The sequence below is a fragment of the Dromiciops gliroides genome, chromosome 4 (assembly GCF_019393635.1).
Source record: "Dromiciops gliroides isolate mDroGli1 chromosome 4, mDroGli1.pri, whole genome shotgun sequence".
NCBI lineage: Eukaryota > Metazoa > Chordata > Mammalia > Microbiotheria > Microbiotheriidae > Dromiciops > Dromiciops gliroides.
In genome coordinates this window covers 345476507-345496515 of record NC_057864.1, presented here as the reverse complement: position 1 = coordinate 345496515, position 20009 = coordinate 345476507, and the positions used below count along the sequence as shown (strand labels likewise).

Here is a 20009-nt window from a genome sequence, read left to right as displayed (position 1 = left end):
AGTTTCCAGCATTCATGAATAACTAGACTACATCCTTAATTTATTTCAAACCAGAAATATAGTATCATTAATATATTAACACCTATAGTATCATTAATATATTAACATCTTTTACTACTTAAAACTTTAAAACATTGAAATTAAGAAAAAAAAGATTCCTCCTGGCGATGTTAACTTCACAGCAAATTTGAACTACTACTTGGCTCATATTTCAAACAAAATGGAAAAGTAGGATTCTTGCTGGAGTTCATGTACACTTTGTTCTAGTACTACTACAGGATCACTGTTCACCTTGGATTAATTTTAATAAAAAGCAAAGCACATGCAGAAATTTACCACAGTTTCAAAGACCAAAAAAAGGTACTATTAATGTAGTCCCAACAATAACCTCAAAAGTCTATGACAAATAATAATTTCATTGAGCCATTTATAAATACTTTAGGTTAGGTACAATTATGCTGAAAGAATTCTTTTGAAATCTTTAAAAAATGTTCCTGTTAATCCTCAAATGGTGCTTGTTATAGCTCAATATTTCTGTTAAATGTATGTGTTGAATTACTTGTTATCCAAGTAATAGCTGCTTTTTACAACTTTATTGTTAAGGATTTTAACAGGCCATCTTTGCTACCTTCTAGTCTTCCTTGACCATTCTCAATAGTTCTCATATTAGTGATTTTTCTACCATTAACAATTTTAATCATTGTTGATATGGATTTGAAATTACTCATTCTACTACCACCAAACAACATAAAAGGGAAAGAAGCAAGGCCTCCATGCTTCACTGAACCAAATGAAGTAAATCCAGTGTCCATAATTGAAGAAAGTCCATTTCCCAAACCTGGAAATTTACTAAAGGCCAAGAAAAGGGTCCTGCCCTTCTGTTTCTGTTTCCATGATTCCTTCTTCAACTTCCAAAAAAGTCCTCAAATGAATCAAAAAATTCCCCTCCACCCAAAAATTCCCTGAAGTCATCATCTAGGTCCCAGAATGTAAATCCATATTCAAATAGATTATCAAAATTGCTTTTACCTCTACCATTTAATTCTTTTCATATTTGTCATAGATGTCCCATGTTTTTTTTCAGCATCTGATAACACCTCTCCTATGTCTTAGCTACTTGTTCGAATCTCAGTTATTTTCAAGATTTTTTCTGGGTGCCACTTAAATGCCAATTTGCAATAGACCTCAGGTGAGGCTTGTCTCTGCAACACCTAGAACTTCATAGTAATCCACTATGATTGGGGGGAGGGCAGGGACGGGGCAATGAGGGTTAAGTGACTTTCCCAGGGTCACACAGCTAGTTAAGTGTCAAGTGTTTGAGGCCAAATTTGAACTCAGGGTCTCCTGAATCCAGGGCTGGTACTTTATCCACTGTGCCACCTAGTTGCCCCCAATCCACTACGTTTTTTGTTGGAACAAGTCCTGAAAGGGAGTTGGCAGCTGGCAGCAGGAAGGAGGGTTTGATTAGTGGGGCCCAACACTGACTCTACTTGCTTCCAGTATTGCTGGTGGGTGTGGGGATGGGGATGGCAGAGAAGACTTTACATAGCATGTTCTTTTTTTTGGGGGGGGGGGCAATAAGGGTTAAGTGACTTGCCCAGGGTCGCACAGTTAGTAAGTGTCAAGTGTCTGAGGTGGGATTTGAACTCAGGTCCTCCTGAATCCAGAGCTGGTGCTTTATCCATTTCACCACCTAGCTGCCCCAACATAGCATATTCTTAATAAATACTTGTTGCTTTTTTCATAGTATGAGTGCTGGATCTGGAGCCATGAAGATCTGAGTTCAGATCTCAGACCAGCCTCAGATACTTAACTAGCTGTGTGACTCTGAGCAAGGTACTTAACTTCTGTTTCAGTGTCTTCATCTATAAAATGGATATAGCAGCTTAGCAGAGTGGTGCAACGGAAGCGTTCTGGACCCACAAGCCAGAGGTCACTGGAGCGAAAATGGATATAACAATGATGTGTACCTCCATGGGATGTGAGAATCAGATAAGACAATATTTGTAAAGTGTTTTACAAACTAAATAACTATATAAATAATAAATATAATTGTTATTATAGATTAAAATGCCTTTCCCAGTCCAGTACTTTCCTATGTGTGTGGTCTCTCCACATTAGAATGTAATCTCCTAAGGGGGCAGCTAGGTGGCACAGTGGATAGAGCACTGGCCCTGGAGTCAGGAGGACCTGAGTTCAAACCCAGCCTCGGACACTTAACACTTACTAGCTGTGTGACCCTGGGCAAGTCACTTAACCCCAATTGCCTCACCAAAAAAAAAAAAAAAAAAGAATGTAAGCTCCTTGAGGGCAGCTACTGTTTATGTTTTTATTTTTATGTAAACATCCTTGGAGCTTAGTATAGTGCTTGGCACAATGTAAGCAAGCACCTATTAAATGTCTTTTTTTCATTTATTCATTCATTTATTCCTCTGTTACTTCCCTTTACCCTCATATATATTATCTACTTCTAGTTTGTTCCTAATGTATGCATTTTAATTGGTCTAGATAGGACTTGAGGTATTCTTGGAGTTGTGTGGAGCTAGGAAGTAGTAGACAAAAGGGGAATGAGAAGAAAAGGAAACCATTACCTTGTTTCTAATTGACAAACATTCTAAGGATATGAACAGATAGTTCTCAGGGGTAGAAATCCACTTTTCTATAGCCATATGAAATCATGCTCCAAATCACACTAATTAGAGAAATGCAAATTAGAGTAATTCTGAGATTCCATCTCCCATCCATCAGTATGTCAAAGATGACACAAAAAAAGGAAAATGATAAATGCTGGAGGGACTATGGGAAAACAGGCACTCTAGTTGGTAGAGCCGCGAATGGGGACAACCACTCTAGAATTTCGGGGGTTGAAGAATTTGGAATTGTTTATTCTTTTTCTTCCTATACAGAAATGTTGGGGGGGGGGCAGCTAGATGGCACAGTGGATAAAGCACTGGTCCTGGATTCAGGAGAACCTGAGTTCAAATCCAACCTCAGACACTTGACACTTACTAGCTGTGTGACCCTGGGCAAGTCACTTAACCCTCATTGCCCCACAAAAAAAAAGAAAGAAAGAAAGAAAAGAAGAAATGCTGGTGATGCTAAAAACAAAAGATATAATTAACAATGAAAAATTTAAAAAGAAACAAGAGTACTGAGTATAGTAAGAGAATTTTTAAGGTACCTTCAAGCTCTAAATTCCCAAGAATGCTCCAGAGTTTGGTGAGAGAAAGGAATCAAAAGGAAACTATGTTGTTGACTTGGGTTCAAAAGAATGTCATGGTTTAAAATATGACTCTGGAACAACTAGACCATAATTGCTTTCATAATTCACATGGCACCTAAGATTCATGCTAAATTACTAAGAGTAGAGAGGATGACAAGCCAAAACAGAAAGAAAATTCCTTCCCCAAAGAGTGCTTGACTCAATATGTGAATACTAAAATGTTCTCCTGGACTGGGAATTGGCTTCAACTCCTGAAATTCATGTTGGCGATTCCATTTCCTCTATTCACCCAAAAAATGTTTTCTCTATTATATTCAGTCATCTGACTTTTTTAATATGAACACCATTACTGTTCAAAATCATTTTTTTCTTTAAGAATGCAAATAAGAAGTCCCATTAGTGACACAGTGGAAAGAACACTGGCTGTGGAGCCTGAGGGCGTAGGTTCAAATGAGGTCTCTGATTCTTCTTACTTATGTGACCTTTGGCAAATCACTCAACTTCCCTGGACCTCAGTTTCTAAAAAACAAAGTTATGGGATTAAATGACCTCTGTGGTTCCTTCTAGATTTATAATTCCACGATCCTATAAAATTAATCTTCTGCCTTCTGAAACATATGGATATATGCTCATTGTTTGAGATATGTAAAGAAGCATACTTTAGAAGAGATCTTATTGATTAATTCATCATTCATTCATTCATTCATTCAACAGGCTTTTATTAAGGACTTACCATGTTCCAAGCATTGGGAATACAAATGCAAAAACAAAACAGCCCCTCAAAGAGATTATATACAGAGAAGATGAGTATATGAAACAGGTACACAAAAAAGACAATACAAAATAAATCCAAAATAACTCCTGGGGGTGGATATAGGGGGGACACTCACAACTGATGGTTGTTAGGAAAGGCCTTGTGAAAGAGGTGGCAATTGAGCTGAAGCTTGAAGGAAGCCAGGAATTATAAGAGGTAGAGGCAAGGTGGGGAATGGTTTTCAGGGATGGACAACAATTATATGTTAAAAGATGCAGCATCAGAAAATGAATGGGGAACTAGAGTTATTAAAGCACATAAAGGGGGAAATAGTTCTGGAAACATAGTTTGAGAACAGGCTGTGAAAGTCATTGACTGCCCCCCACAAAAGTTATCACTTTATCCCAGGGGCAATAGGGAGCTACTGAAGTTTCTTGAGAAGAAAAGTGATGTAGTCAGAGTTGATCTTAGTCCATCACCTTCATTTATGGAAATTGAGGCCCAGAAACATGAAGTGACTTCCTCAGAATCATATAGGTAGTAAAATACTAAGCAATAAAGCTGGTTTTTAGGCCCAGACCTATGGTGTCAAATCCAGGCCTCTTTCCATCATATGTTAGTGTCCATCTACTTGAGAATTAAGAACTAAGATTTAGGGATCCACTGCCAGTCTAGTTAATAGCAATGTTGTTGTTGTGACCATGACATTGGGAAGGTGATGCCATGACTTGCAGTGAATCGGATTTAAGTGAGGGAGGGCTGTGCAAAGTCACCAGTCTCATTCTCCCCTCCAGAACCATTTGGGTTCAGTTGCAAGATATATATCAGGAGGACTGAAGATGACTCCCAGTCTAGTTCTAAATTCCTTCTACCATTACCTTTCTTGGTTCTCCATCTGTAGCCTCTTAAAGTTCTTTTTTGAAGTTTGTTTTTAAGTTGAGTTTTGAAAATGTTCATTCATGTATAGTTCTTGCTATTAAAATGTTAAGCATTACTGGGAGGAAAAACCACCAAAAAGCTGTAATTTATGGCGATGGTGTTTTCTGTTTAGATGTCTTTTGCTTCATATGGGAGGGGAGGTAATAAATTATTTTAGTTTGTGAGAACTTCAAGATTATATTTACCAACAATTCTTCCCTTTTAGAAGCTGGGTTCCAGCTTCTGTTTTGCGTATTACTGAAAGGATGTAAATTTAAACAAATAATGTATTGAAACTTTCTTAAAAAATAAATAAAAGTCTGTCTTTAAAATAAAATATTTAGACTAGATTGTTGTTTTCTTTAGTTGTTTCTGACTCTTTGTGATCCCATGGACCATCCTGTCCTTGGGGTTTTCTTGGTAAAAATTTATGGTTTGCCATTTCCTTCTCCAGAGGACTGAGGCTAAGTGACTTATGGAGGGTCACATAGCTAGTGTCTGAGGCTGGTCTGAAATCTGAGCTTGGGTCTTCCTGGCTCCGGGCCTAGCACTAGCCACTGAACCACCTAACTGTCTTTAGAGCTAAATACTCAATTGCAAATATCTATGTGTTCTTAGCAGGCAAAGGGTGTTAAGGAGGGGAAACTCCTATGAGGTCTGCTTCAGGATTCCACCATCATTTCACAGAGGGCCAAGTTTGTTTCCCTTCAGAGCATGGTAAATGCTTCAGTTGTTCTCTTTTGCTGTAGATGACACAGATGGATATCCTTTTTGTTGGGTGTTTGATAGAGAAGAAATCACCTAAATTTTCATTGTTTCTATTATGGATTGAAATTTTTGAGGTTCATAATGTCTTTAAAGACACTAAACTTGATTCTTAAACTTTGAAGACTAGGGGAAGAGGAGAGGGGACATGGTGGCAGAGAATGAAGTAAAGCAAATTTGTGTGTGTGTGTCTATGCTCTAGGGGTACTGTGTCACTACACTGGAATATAACCCTAGCTCCAGAGGGGGAGAATCAGAAGTCAACAAGCATTTCTTGATTAAATACCTACTATGTACCAGGCACTTTGCTAAGCATCAGAGAAACAAAAAAACAAACCAAACATAAAGGCAAAAAAAAAAAAAGGTCTAATATGGCAGACAACATGCAAATAACTGCAAAGATATATACGGAAAAAATTTTTTTTTTCGGTGAGGCAATTGGGGTTAAGTGACTTGCCCAGGGTCACACAGCTAGTAAGTGTCAAATGTCTGAGGCCAGATTTGAACTCAGGTCCTCCTGACTCCAGGGCTGGTGCTCCATCCACTGTATCACCCAGCTGCCCCCAGAATAATTTTTAAAACATGTATATTTTATTTTTTTTGTGGGGCAGTGAGGATTAAGTGACTTCCCCAGGGTCACACACCTAGTGGGTGTCAAGTGTCTGAGGTCGGATTTGAACTCAGGTCCTTCTGAATCCAAGGCTAGTGCTTTATCCACTGTGCCACCTAGCTGTCCTACAGGATAAATTAAAGATAAATCCCAGAGGAAAGGCATTAAGTTTAAAGAGGACTAGGAAACACTTTTAAAAAGTTTTTTTCCCCAATGACACATAAAAACAATTTTTATCATTCTTTTTTTAAAAAATTTTTGAATTCCAAACTCTCTCCCTCCCTTCTTCACCTCCTCTCTCCCTGAGACGTAAGCTATCTCATATAGGTTATACATGTGCAATCATGGAAAACACACAGGAGACATTTTTAAAAATAGAAGATCGGGCTTTATTTAGCCTGAGACTTGAAGGCAGGCAGGAAAGCCAGGAGGCAGAGATGAGGAGGGAGAGGATTCCAGGCATGGCAGACAACCAAGGAACATGCTTGTAATTGGGAGATGGAGTGTCTCCTGTGAGAAAAATAAAACTCAGAACTGAAAATCACCTTAGAAATCTACATAGGAGGACACTGACACCCAGAGAGGGAAAATGATGAGTCAGCTTCTCTGTTTCCAAAGTTTTCAACAGCTGGTCCTCTCTGATGGCAGACCTGCCTTCTCTAGCATGACTAGGGCTTGTGAGAGGTGACAACAGAAAGCTGCCTTTGCCTATAGCAGCTCCTTAGGGAGTTCCCTTTTAAGGGAATTTCCCTACCCACCCAGTAAGTGTGCCATATCCACATACTGCTGCACAGCTGGAAACCTAGCTTCAGAGACTGCCTGATAAATCTTTGGTTACACGAAATCTATCAGATAAGGAGACACAGTGGGAAGCTTCTCTCTCCCCCTGTCTAGGGAAAATCAGCATAGTAAGGGTTCATTTAATTATGTTCTTTACCTATTAAAAGGAAATTACTCTTCGTTTTAGCTAATGGTCATTAACCCTTTCAGTGGGTCAGTGCCCTCCTGTGATGGGGATATTCTCATTCTCATCACCTTTCTAAGGCCTTGTAATGGGTTGAAGGTGATCTACTGGAGCCACACTTGGGTGTACACGTACCCATATGTGTGTGTATGTGTGTATATACATATATACACACACACATAAATACATATGCATGTATCTAGGGATGAAGTTTTACACACTGGTTTTAGAAGCAACATTGTTTCTCTGGAAAATCTTATGACACTTCCTTTGAAAAAATAATGCTATAAATAAAATCCCATTATAATAAATACTATTTTTTGTGGTATTTCTGTCCATTGTGGAATTTTCTATAGAAAAAATATTTCTAAGTCAAGCTGACAGCCCTTTCTTTCAGGCATTCAACTAGCCCACTGTCAAACTGGCCTCAGGCCTCAAACCTAATCATAAGCCTTTGCTTCATATTATATCTAGCTATCTGCCTTGGCCATCTTGACACCCTTCTTCTGCCTCTCATCTCCTTACCTGGGATATGCCTCCAACCCAGAAGCCAGAAAACATCATCTAGGTTTCTTGAGGGAGTTAATCTAACCAATTTTAGAATTCCCACCCCTCTTCCCCAGGCTAAGGTGAATAACTAAGAGCAAATCCAATCACCCTACTTTATGTAGCCTGCCTTAGCCCTAGGCCCCACCTGGGACCACACCTTCAGGTCAGGCTTTACATTCCATTCAGTCTTTCAACTGCTTTCACTTGCAGTTTCTTTCCTTTCCCCCTTTCCCCCTAGCTCTTGATCTGGAGCAATAATCAAGTCTAGGCAATGCCAGTTGGATGCCCAATGGGTCAAATCACTAGTGCTGTGACTCTGCTGACACTTTCTTCCCTGACTTTAACTAGAATGTATAACAACAAGTCAATGAGCATTGACTAAGCGCCTCCTGTGCTGTTATGCACTGTGCTAAGTGCTAGATGAGAATGATCCAGCTATATGTGTTGTCTCCCCTTATTAGAATGTTCAAACATGATACCTATCTCTTAACAGAGTTGATAGACTCACGGTACAGAAAGAGACTCTAATTTTTGGAGATGACCAATACAAGAGTTTATTTTGCTTCACTATACATGTTTGTCATAAAGATTTTATTTTCCTTTCCTTTTTTTTTTTAACAGGAGAGGGGAGGTTGGAGGGATAAAATATAGATTTTTGTTAATTGAAAAAATAAAATTAAATCTATTTTTTAAAAAAGAATGTAAGCTCCTCAAGGGTAGGGACTGTCTCATTTTTGAATTTGTATCTCCAGCTCTCACCACAGTAAGTTGACACATAGTAAGCACTTAAATGTTTTTTCATTTATTCATTTAATATAACTCCATTCTAACTCAAGAAAGGGATCCTCTGCTTTTCTGGACATGGAATCAGGAAGATGAGTTTAAATCCAGCCTCAGATACTTATTAGTTGTGTGAACTTGGGCAAGTCACTTAACTTCTGTCTGTCTCAATAGCCTCATCTGTAAAATGGGGTGATAATAGTACTTACCTCCTAGAATTGCTATGAGGATAAAATGAGGCAATATTTGTAAAGTGCTGTGCAAAGCTTAAAGTGTTACATAAATGCTAACTATTATTGTTGTTATTATCCCTTTAATATCATAGAATCATTGATGTGGAACTCTAAGTCTACTCCCTCGTTTTGCAGAGAAGACTGATAGAAGTTAGGTGGTCCAACAAGGTCAAACAGGTAGCCTGTGGTCTATGGACCTATGGCTGAGTTTGGGGAAGCTTATCAATAGTTTATGGCTGAGTGATGAATTTGAGACCAAATCAATTCTCAAAGACCATCTCCAGATGTTATATACAGAGGTTGGAGGGAGTAATTACACCTATGAAATTGTAATCTTTGAAGAATTAAATAAGTAGTGTGAAAATGGGTACTTTGGTTTGCTTGACCCCCCCCCCAAAAAAAAATCCAACTGTATAAGGACTGGCTTCATTGGCTAACACATCAACAACCTTTTGTGTGACCTAGAGTAAACCCAGCTGGAGGTTCAGGAAATTAGTAACTCTGAAGCCAATCAAAGATTTATATCATGCTAGATTTTCTTCCCTGCTTAAAAAACCCTTTAAAATTTTTTTTAAAGGCATTGTCTTCTTTTCTTTTTCCTTCCTTTTTAGGAAGAAGGGGATTTAAATCTCAACAATGGTTCTTTGCATTTTCTGGAGAACTGCCCTTAGCGTTCTCCAGTCTTCTTTGGGAAAAAAGAGATCTAAATTCTATTTGAGAGTGTTTGCCTTGGTTTATAGTACTGATCAAGACAAGAAAAGGGACTCTGGACCTTTGATAGACATTATCAATAACAAATAAAAGTAGAAAGAGTTTGGGTTGGTTAATCTGTAAAATGAATTAGGATAATTAATTGAGTTAATTGGTTGAATTAAGTGCCCATTATCCTGGCATTCTGGTTAGCCTGCTCCTACTCCTGGTCCTGAGACTACCAGCATTTGTAGGATCATAGATTCAGAATAGGAAGAGACCCCAGAGGTCATCTAATTTGCCACCCCATGTTCTCTTTTGTTATACAAACCCAGAGACATTATGCAATGTGTCCAAGATCACAAAGACAATAAGTAGTTGTGCCAAGATTCAAGCCCAAATGCCTTGACTTCAAATCCTGTGCCTCTCTGCTTTCTTTATTTAAATCCAATAACTCCAAGATCCAGATATCATTGGAATTGGTTCCTGAAATTCTGAAAAGCCGTTTACTTTCCTTAGCATTTCAAGATATCAGAGTGTCATAGAATTTAAATGAACTACCCATCTGTTCCCAAATTAATTATATATAGACTCATGATCATATGATCATAGGCTTCAAATAATCCATGTACCAATTCCCTACTTATATCAGTGTTAATTTTGTCCATAAGGAAAAGCCCAAATGGCAAGAAAAATATTATCTGTCTGGTTTCATAACACTCAGGACTGAGGCAATTTAGGGAAGGATCCACATTCAGGATGGATTCCAGGTTCAGAAGGAAGAAGGATATGATTTACAGACTGAGGAGAAGAATACCAAAGTAAGTCGAATCTTTTCCTTCCAATTTGAAACATAATTCCAATTCCATCTTGCTAAAGAGGATCTGATAGAAATGCCGCACCAAGAATAGGAATTTTTTTCTCAAAATTGCTTTATGGGGCTTCACTGGTACAGGGACAGAGACCTGTGATTTCACTGCAATAGAGAACTCTTAAGTGAGGAAGCTTCCTCTCCCAATGGAGGTTGACACCTTCTCTAGAACTAAGAGTATTAGAGAGTTACCTAGAGTGTTGAGAGGTTAAATGACTTGCCCACTGCTATTTGTCAGCAGATTTACTTCTGGTAGTCTAATTAAATACACAATCTCTACACATAAGACATGTATTCAGGGTCTCACTATATTAGCCCAGACTGCAACTAATGGGTACAGGACATTATAGTGTGTGTGTGTGTTGTATTCCTTTTTGGTAAGGCACTACCAAACTAGAAACTAGAATGTTGAAGAAAAAATTTTAAAGTCTATGTCTGTACATACATTTTTTCACATGCTAAGAGTCCCTTGTTATGAAGCACCTAGGAATCTGAAATACTAAAAAGCAGGTACCACCAGGAGACTGCATTTAAAAGCTTGATTTTCACTTTCTATTCAGAGACATCAAAACTGTGAGCCCTGAGAAGTACATGGAAAAAAAAAAAGTAGAAAAAGTTTTGAAAACCTTCAAAGGTATTGATTTAAGATATTAAAAGTAGGAGTTAGGTGATAGTAAGTAGAGTTTAATTAAAGGTTAAATAATATTGTAGGAAAACCACAACTTTGTAAACAAGTAAAAAACAACTTAACAAAGTGAAGACTCCCCCCAAGGGTGTGTTAGGTATTTTGGCATTGTGATACCTGCCTGGAGAATAGGTACTGTCTTTTTTTTTTTTGTGATTGGATTTCCAGCTCCCAGCACTATGCTTTGCACATAGTGTAAATGCTTTTTCATTGATTCATTCATGTATACAGATAACCCTGGATTCCTAAACACTATGCTAGCAGAGCACAATCCATTAGAATTAGAAAAAAAGCCTTACTGAGTTCAATCCCTTCATTTTTACAGATGAAGAAACTGAGGCCCAGGGAGATTGAGTGATGATCCCAAGATCATACAGGAACAGGATGTGGCAGAGCTGGGTTTTGAATTTAGATTCTTAGATTACAAATACCACGTGCTTTCTACTACACTGCCGCCCAAACTGGGAAAGTTTTACAAATATAGACTCAGCAAGGGAGACTGTTTTTTCTTACACTTGCATTCAAGCAATTGACTTCAATATAAAAGATGAGGATTAGATAGTTTGAAAGATAGATTTGGGATTTTAGTGAACCATAAGTTCAGTATGGGTCAAAAGTGTATCCCCCAAGGTAATGTATTGAGATTCACTAAGAGATATAAGCTTCCAAGAATGAGGGGAAACCCCACTCTGGACACTAGCCTGGCCAGGCTGTATCTGGAGTATTGTGTTTCACTCAGAACACCACAGTGTGGGAAAGACAATGACAAGTTAGTTGAGGAAGCCCAAAGCGGGCATCCTCTGGTCCCTACCAGAGGAGGAGCACTTGAGAGATCTGGAGGCACATCCAGTGGAGAAGAGAAGCTTTGTGGGCCCTGGCTAGCTATCTTTAAGTATCTGAAGGGAAATCACGCAGGAGAAGATTTGAACTTTTTTTTTCTACTTGAGTGCAGGGGCAGGTGGAAGTGCCAAAGAAACCAATTTAAGCTCGAAGTCAGGAAAACAAAAAACAAAAACATTTCTTTTAAGTAGGGGTTGGACTAAGCCACTGAGGTCCCTTCTAACTCTGAGACTATTTGATTGTGAATCTGTGATTCTGTTTCTCTGTGCTTTTACTTTACTGTACTTTCTAGAGGATCGTTATCTGAAGACTGTCCACCTGTTGATGAATTTATTCAGCCATGGCAATTCATAAAGGCCATCTAGTAAGATGTTGGGAAATGAAAAGCTCTATCTTCTTATCGCAGAGTTGAAGCTACCTGTGGCTATTACCATGTCTAGCTCCAACAGCAGCCAGGTGGTGCAGTGGATAGAGAGCTAAGCCTGGAGTCAGGAAGACCTGAGTTCAAATGTGACCTCAGACATTTAATAGCTGTATGACCCAGGGCAGGTTACTTAACCCTGTTTACCTCAGTTTCCTCATCTATAAAATGAGCTGAATAAGCAGATGGAAAACTACTCTATTTCTGTTTAGACTTTTATTTTCCAAATTATATGTAAAAACAAATTTTGACATCAAGTTTTTAAAAACTTTGTGTTCCAACTTCTCTTCCTTCCTCCCTTCCCACCCCTCACTCCCAAGAACTCAAGCAATGCAATATAAGTTATACATGAGTATTCATGGAAAACATCTCCACATTAGCCATGTTGTGAGAGAAAACAGACAAAAACAAAACTTCAGATTAATGAACTATCAAAATAATTATGCCTCAATTTCTTTTCAGATATCATCAGTTCTTTCTCTGTAGATGGATTGCAATTTTCATAAGTCCTTCAGAGTTATATTGGATCATTGCATTGCTGAAAATAATCACATCCTTCCCAGCAGATCATCTTACATTATTGCTGTTCTTTTGTATACAGTACATTTCACTCTGCTTCAGTTCATGTAGGGCAAACCACTCTAGTATCTTTGCCAAGGAAACCCAAAAGGGGTCATGAAGAGTCAGATATTACTGAACAACAATAACAATAAAGCTTCAACAAATAACTTAAGATACATAGATTTTAAAGGGAATAATAAAGGAGAGTGAAATGCTGTGTAGAAGGGTTCAGTAATGGGGAAATTGAGGGGTCAGTGAGGATATGGATCAAAGGTTTTCTGAAGGGTGGCTTTGATTAATTAGCTTGAATGAAAGTCAAAGATTGTTGACTCCCAACATAGATAATTGAGGTAAAAACAAAAATATCCTCTATTTGTTTGAATTTTCTCTAAAGTGGAGATGGGGGAGGGAAGGGCGGAGGGTTTGGATTATGAATTCACACAATTGGTTTTCTATATTTATTTTCTTAACATCACATTATATAGATTTGGCATAAGATTCCAGCAATGACATTAGCATCTTTCTAGAAGGATCTATGATTACACTTAGGGCCCATGTTGTGGGATTGTTACATATGAAACTGGGTTCAAAACAACAAAGTTGTTTTTCAAGCTGTTTCTAGTAACTCAACTCCTTAGATAGGATCCAAGATGGATCTTTGTAAGCTATGATTTCATGCCTTAGGGAAGTGGGTTTCTAATTTTTTGACCATCATAAAAAAGTTGATTATGTATTTCCAATAAGTGTGTAGTGATATATTGACCTCACTTCCACACCAATGCTGGCTATCTCTTTTCTTCAATGTTTTAGTTTAGTAGGGTACCCAAGAGGGATTAGAAGCATATTTTTAACGTTATCTTAAAGAATGCCCCATTCTGATTTGTTTTCCCACCCTTCTTCCACCCACTGTTAGCTTCTAGTGATTATATTCCATTTAACCAATTAACATAGATTAGTTTTACTGAAAAGATAATAGCAAGAATAGAAATACAAACATTCCCCTCCCTTACCATATCTTACACCTTACAGAACTGGGGCATACATTCTGTGGTATAGAAACATGGTCCCTGGAAAGAGTGGGCTCAAACCTAAAGCTATTTCTATGAAATATGGGTCCCACAAAATTCATATCCAAGGGCAGTTATTTGATGAGTCCAAGTCTTGATACTGCTGGGCTAAGTCCCAAGGGTTGATCCTTACTCCCCCAAGCCTTAACACTGGAAAGGCTGGCTGCAAAACTTTTCATAGACTTTATTCCCAGACCTCCAGCTGGTTTGCTCTCCTCTTTTTGAAGCTCCCAAAGTTGTTGTGATCACCAGTCTCCTTCACTTAGAAGCAGAAAAAATAAACACAAATAGGCAAAGAATAAAGATTCATATTGTATGGCCACATTGAGACCTTATCCCTTACAACATTGTCTTCCATGGGAACTCAGCCAGGCAGGAAGAAGATGTTTGGGTTGACTTGTACTTTAGGAATGCATGCCATTTCTGGCTCTGTAGTCAAGCAGAGAGACTCTTCTTCACTATGTTATTAGTAGAAGAGAGCCAGTTAAAAAATATCTGCTCTTGATCCCAAGTCCACCTGGGGATTGCATCAGCTATGTAGGGATTGCATCAGCTAAGTACTCTTTGCATGCACATAAGGGCTGGGTTCATTGTTTAGCTCTCTATTATAAATGTATATTTACTTATCATTGGTGAGTTAAGACAAGCATGTGAAGACTTTCTCCAATGGAATGAGCAGATGAGAACAATTTGTTCCAGTGGCCATGAAGGCAGTTGAAGCAGGTGCTGTGAAAGACTTGGAGCTTGCTCAGACATTGAAAACATCAAGGTCTTCTTGACTTTTGTCTTGCCACTGGCCTTTAATGACTCTGGAACTCACCCTTATGTAAATCCAGTTCAAATGCAAGTCAAGACATCACTCCTATGATGCCTTTGATCCTCTTTGGAAACGAAGGATGAACAACAACAATATTCACTTATTTACAAACTATATAATATATGTTTGTACTAATAAGTCTGCACATCATAAAACAGAAAACTGACATTTTTAAAAGGATGAAATAAATATGAAATAATATCTGAACCTACAGTCAATGGGGAGATAGTAGAGGTTATTGAGTAGGGGTGTGCCATCAGATTTATGCTTTAAGAATATCACTTTGGGGGGCAGCTAGGTGGTGCAGAGGATAAAGCACTGGCCCTGGATTCAGGTGGAACTGAGTTCAAATCCAGCCTTAGACACTTAACACTTACTAGCTGTGTGACCCTGGGCAAGTCACTTAACCCTCATTTCCCTGCCCCCCAAAAAGAATATCATTTTGGCAGTTTTATGGAATGTCCATTGAAGAAGGATGAGACAGGGAGACTATTTGGTTTTTTTGTTTGTTTTTTGTTTTTTTTACTTATTTCAATGTGGCCCTGAAAAACAGACTTCTGTTCTTTTCTTCTTTGTATTTATTTTTCCTTCTGGGTAAAGGAAGTTTGAAATGGCTATAGTTTTGGGAGCTTCCAACCAATAGGAGAGTGAGCCTACTGGAGGTCTTGATACACACAAAGTTGTAGAGGGAGAAATGATAGGACTGACAACAGATTGCATATGTGGGGGTGGGGAAGGGAAAGTAGGGAGTTCAAGATTATATTGAGATTGTGAGCCTCTGTGATTAGAAGGATAGTAGTGTCCTAGACAGTAATTGGAAAGTTTGTAAGAAGGATGGGTTTGAGGGAAAAGATAATGTAAAGAGAGCTGTCCATGCCTCCTAATTCTATTGGACCCACTCTGTTCCAAACAAAACAAAAAGAGAAGGGAAGACATTTGAAATAGAAAGCAGATTCAAGAAGTGAAAAAGCAAAGCAGGCAGAGGCCATTTTGTGAGAGACAAATAGCCTCACACATATTAATAGGCTCTAAATTACCACTATGTCAGAGGCAGACAATACAATAATTTATGGCAAAATGATTTAGTGGGTGGGATGCTGGGATTGGAGTTAGAAAGACCTGGGTTCCAATCTATGTCTAACACTTGCTAGCTCTGTGACTGTGGTCAATCCACTTGACAGCTTCTATTCTCAGTCTCCACATGTGTAAAATGGGTATAACTATAATAGTGCTAGAACAAGATTTAACTCAGAGGGATGTTATAAAGCTCAAATGAAGTTAATTATGTAAATGTAGTCATGGTGATGAGCAGAATGATGACGATGACAGCAACGCTGATCAAGGGGTTGAGTTATCATGAATAGGTTTCAAATATCATGCTTCAATATATTCAATACTTTTTTTTTTCCAGGACAATGAGGGTTAAGTGACTTGCCCAGGGTCACACAGCTAGTAAGTGTCAAGTGTCCGAGGTCGGATTTGAACTCAGGTCCTCCTGAATCCAGGGCTGGTGCTTTATCCACTGTACCACCTAGCTATTCCTTACATTTACTTGTAAAAGGCAAGAAGGGTTAAATTTTCAGGTTTCCATCCCAAATGGTGAAAATGAAATAAGTTGAATGTTCAATGAAAAAAAAAATCTGTTATCTTGAAAAATTGACTATCTCAAAATGACCCACTTTCTGAGGGTTACAAATCACCATACTTTTATTATAATACCAATTGCAGTCTTTCAATAGTATAAACTTCCATATTTCTATATCTTACCATTTATTGCCCATCAGCATCTCCTAGCAGTTATTTCATTTGTTTATATTAACCTGTTTTAACTTTAAAGTCTTTGAAATTATCCTGCAATCTTTAAGCATTTATGTTATGAGTGTCAATTTAGACAAATTAGGGACTGTACTCAATTAGAAAATAGGATCCTTTTCACTTACCAAATAGTAATCAAATTTCAGGTAAAGACCTTATTAAAAACATGGCTCTGTAGAATTCCTGGAAATTTGCATACAACTGGCAAGAAGGAGACAATAAACAGAATCTCTCTTTTTTTAAATTATTGCACATTTACAAATCTCTTTTCCTCTCATAACCCTGGATATATTATTATTCAAATGATATAAGAAAGGGCCAGACAATGTCAATCTAAGAAGAAAACAATTAAAGGCTGGAAAGTATATCAGATGAAGTTTGCAACACTATAATTAAATGAAGGTATCATTTGTCACACTGCACAAAGAAATCTGTCTAATATAATTGACACCAAGCTCTGAAAAATGGGGCTTCTCCCTGAGCACCACTTGGGCGATTCCTAGATAACATTTAGCAGTTCGAAATTGGGGTTGCCACATTAACAAATCTGAACAACTTATTTAGAATGGCACTGCATGCAAAGGTCTTTCAAAGTGCAAAGAGACTCCCTTTACTTCACAAGGAGCAATTGCTCTGCACAGATGCTCTCCAAAATACCAAGCACAAGGAAGTAGATTTTTAATTACAAAGTAAAATATCATTCCAAAGTTGCGTAATTGGTGGATGGCTTTCGCAATGCAAGAACATAAGGGAACCTGACATTAAATGTTTGATGTGTTGCCATGACATTTTCAGAAGTTTTATTTTATGCTATGTTTAAGCTATAAACTAGGCTAAATTTGAATCCTTTTTGGAGCCAGGCAATCATAAAAATGATAAAGGCTGCAAATCTGTTGTTTGTATGCAGATATGCCCATTTAAATTATGTATTTTTGGATAGTGAAAATGACCAGATAAATGTTAAAATATTTCTTTTACTTTACTTTTAGTTCACTATAAGTTTGAAAAGTTCAAAGAAACTGTAGGGTCTCTAGTCTTTCCTTGATCTAGATGAGGACTAAACCTTTTTTTCATTTTATCAATTCCTTTGGCAGTCTGGTCAAGCCTATGGGACCCTTCTTAGAATAATGCTTTTAAACTCATAAAATAAAATACATAGAATTACAAAATGTGTCAAGATAATGGAATGTGATAGATGAGATTTAGCAGATACTCAGGGGCCCACCTGGAGATTGGTTTAAACTGATTGAATTGGATAAAGTGATTTACTACTGACTGGATTACTGGTTTACTAGATTATAAACACATCTGGCTGGTACTTAAGGGTACTTAAGAAAGTAATTGCTCTCAGAAGCTAAAAACTTTGAACCATTGAGACCACCTTTGGTTCCAGTGAACCAATGAATTTGAATGACACTAGCCAATCAGCTTGAATAACCTCCCTTTTCTGGGAGGGGAACAGGAAGAAGGAAGCAGACTCTGGCAGAGAGAGCTCTGCCTCTTTGGCTGTGAAACATCTGTGTGGTGGCAGAGAATTTGAGAAGTGGGAGATTAGGAATGTTAGGATTGCCAGGTTATAGGAAATCTGTTCTCAATCTTTCTCTTTCTTTTACTATCTTTCAATAAACCCTTGAAAAACCTAAACTTGTTTATCAGTGATTTTAGTCAGTTTCCCCCCAAAACTGGGGTGACAGATTAGAACCCACATTTAGAATTTTAAATTACACAAAAGGAAACCACTAACATTGAAATAGTTTTCTTCCTTTCTTCCCTTCCTTCTTTCTTTCTTTCCTTCTCTCTCTCTCTCTCTCTCTCTCTCTCTCTCTCTCTCTCTCTCTCTCTCTTTCTCTCTCTCTCTCTTTCTTAGTTCACATATCCCTCTGAAATCTACCCATGGACCTCAGGTTAAGAACTTCTGCTCTAGCTATCTGTGCTCCTGGTTACAGAGAAGAGACCATTATGACCCTTCATTGCTATTTTCTCATCTAGGTTGAAAATGTGGCTAGTTTGGCTAACGGGAGAATTCTTAGCAGTCACAATATTTTTCAGTTTTTAAAGAAAGGTCCACTGAGATTAAGAAGAGGCCCCCTCACTCTGAGCTAAGTATGTTCATTTATGCCCACATTCTTGAAGGTTGAAGGCTGAGACTCTGGGACGATCACTGTAGCTTTATTATTTGATGGCTTTTCCACGTTCCACATCAGAACTTGTCCACTTTTCCTCTAGGGACCACCGGCTACTGTGTAAAACCACGGGGTTCATTGCTCCCTGTAACATGGCGCTACTGGGGGAAAGATAGTGGTGAAAGATAGCTACCTTAATAGAAGATTGCCCAGCTCCCCCCCACACAAACCTATTTCAGCAAAACCCTGAACTTTGTACCAGACTGAATAATAATCAAGAAATCCAATGACAAATTATAGTAAGTTCTTCCATTACAGAACTTAAAAAAAGGTAGTCAAAAGTCCACTGGCAATATAAAAGGGGGTGCTGCTAATCTTCAGGGTTTTGTGTCTAGAGACATCAAGAGTATTATCCTCTCCTGATAAAGCCTGGAAGCCCCCAGGAGAGGCAGTCGTCAGCAACCATTATTATTATTTTGTCTAATTACATAAGGTAACTCCTTGGTAGTTTCAGTGGTATAGTACTAAATCTGTAAATTAATTTTGGTAATATCTTGATTTTATCATGTTGGTTCAGATCAAATTTAAACAGCAAATGTTTCTTAAATTATTTGTTTTCCTTTATTTTAGCAAGAAGTGTTTATATGTCCTAAGTGTTTCTTGCTAGGTTAACATCCTTTACGTTTTTTTTTTTCCATAGCTTTTTTTCAATGAAATTTCTCTTTTTGTCATCTTTCTGAGTTTTGTTAGTAATATAAAAAAACCCAATAAAACAATCTTAATGATTTCTGTGGATTTATTTTGGATCATGCTACTTTACTAAAGCTATTGTTTCTTTTTTACTTCTCAAATCTCTGGGCTTCTCTAAATAATCTATTATTTTGTCTGCCAGAGGAGCTGCTATACTACTAACTAATTTCAACTTTTATGGTTACCGTGCTCCCAGATGAATCTGTACCAAATTATCTTCTTTTGACCAAGCTAAGTTAACACATTCTTTTTTTCTTTCTTTTTTTTTGGGGGGGGGGCAATGAGGGTTAAGTGACTTGCCCAAGGTCACACAGCTATTTAGTGTATGAGGCCAGATTTGAACTCAGGTCCTCCTGAATCCAGGGCTGGTGCTTTATCCACTGTGCCAACTAGCTGCCCCAAGTTGACACATTCTTGAAGCTGAACATCATCATAGTCTTCAAAGTTTGGGATTATGAATTATTTGGTATCTATCCATATATATATATATATATATATTATGTACCTGTTTTGTCTCCCCAATAAAATGTAAACTCCTTGAGGTCAGGGGCCTTTTACTTTTTATGTCTTTGC

The 20009-nt window shown here is 38.0% G+C and overlaps 1 pseudogene; it reads right to left on the bottom strand.

Annotated features, from left to right (window-relative positions):
• Positions 1-584: 584 nt before the first annotated feature.
• On the bottom strand, positions 585-18840 carry LOC122755111 (annotated as a pseudogene).
• Between the last annotated feature and the right edge of the window lie 1169 nt (positions 18841-20009).